The sequence below is a fragment of the Cystoisospora suis genome (assembly GCF_002600585.1).
Source record: "Cystoisospora suis strain Wien I chromosome Unknown contig_671, whole genome shotgun sequence".
Classification (NCBI taxonomy): Eukaryota; Apicomplexa; class Conoidasida; order Eucoccidiorida; family Sarcocystidae; genus Cystoisospora; species Cystoisospora suis.
In genome coordinates, this window is record NW_027153472.1 from 178,613 (window position 1) to 179,272 (window position 660).

A 660-nucleotide genomic window follows, 5' to 3' on the forward strand; every position below is an offset into this window, starting at 1 on the left:
CTGTCGCCTTTCCGTTTTTTTTAGACTTCCACTTCTCAGTATCATATCTGGTCTTTTCCGATCCAGTTGTACGCAGCAGCCCGTTTCCTTTTAAGGTGATCAGTGTTCTGTCATTGTACGGCATTTCTGTCATCTACGTTCAGCATCTATCTATTTGCCTCTCCGTCACTCTGTCGAGTTTATCCAAACGACTAGGACATCTAGCCAGCTGCTCTACAATTTCGAAGGAGCATCGATGCCATGGTGAATTCTTTCTTTTGAAATCCTCTCCTGCATGCGCTCCCCTGTGTGCCCAAAACTTCGCTCCAGCTCGTATGCCTGCTTTGTAGGCTCTTCTAGCAAAGAACTGTGCTGCTCACGTCGGGGACCCTTGGCCCCCCTTGCCATCCAGTTTCTGTATCTGCGTCTTTAGAGTCCCAAGTTATGCTCAGTTCTTTTTCAAACCCCTTTCTCCGGGGTTCATCCGCTGTTTGATACCTTTTGGTACACCAGAGCTCTCAATCTGTTTCTTTTTCTCCCTTGTTTACAAGTCTCTGTTTTGGGGTCCATGCGTGCTTCCGTCCAGTGAGCGATGTACTGTTTCACGGCTTCCTCAAGCCGCCACCGCGGGGCTTCGAGAAGCCATGGAGGGACAACTTCTCTTTCTTTCTTTGACCATTC

General features: G+C 48.6%; 1 protein-coding gene across 1 annotated transcript in view; it reads left to right on the forward strand.

Moving 5' to 3' along the window:
• Positions 1-657, forward strand: part of CSUI_001677 (uncharacterized protein) — a 1,693-nt gene extending 1,036 nt beyond the window's left edge. The window contains exon 2 of the mRNA XM_068061882.1: positions 144-657. The gene's annotated coding sequence lies outside the window, so the exon portion shown is untranslated. The remainder of the gene's footprint in view (positions 1-143) is intronic.
• Positions 658-660: the final 3 nt, after the last annotated feature.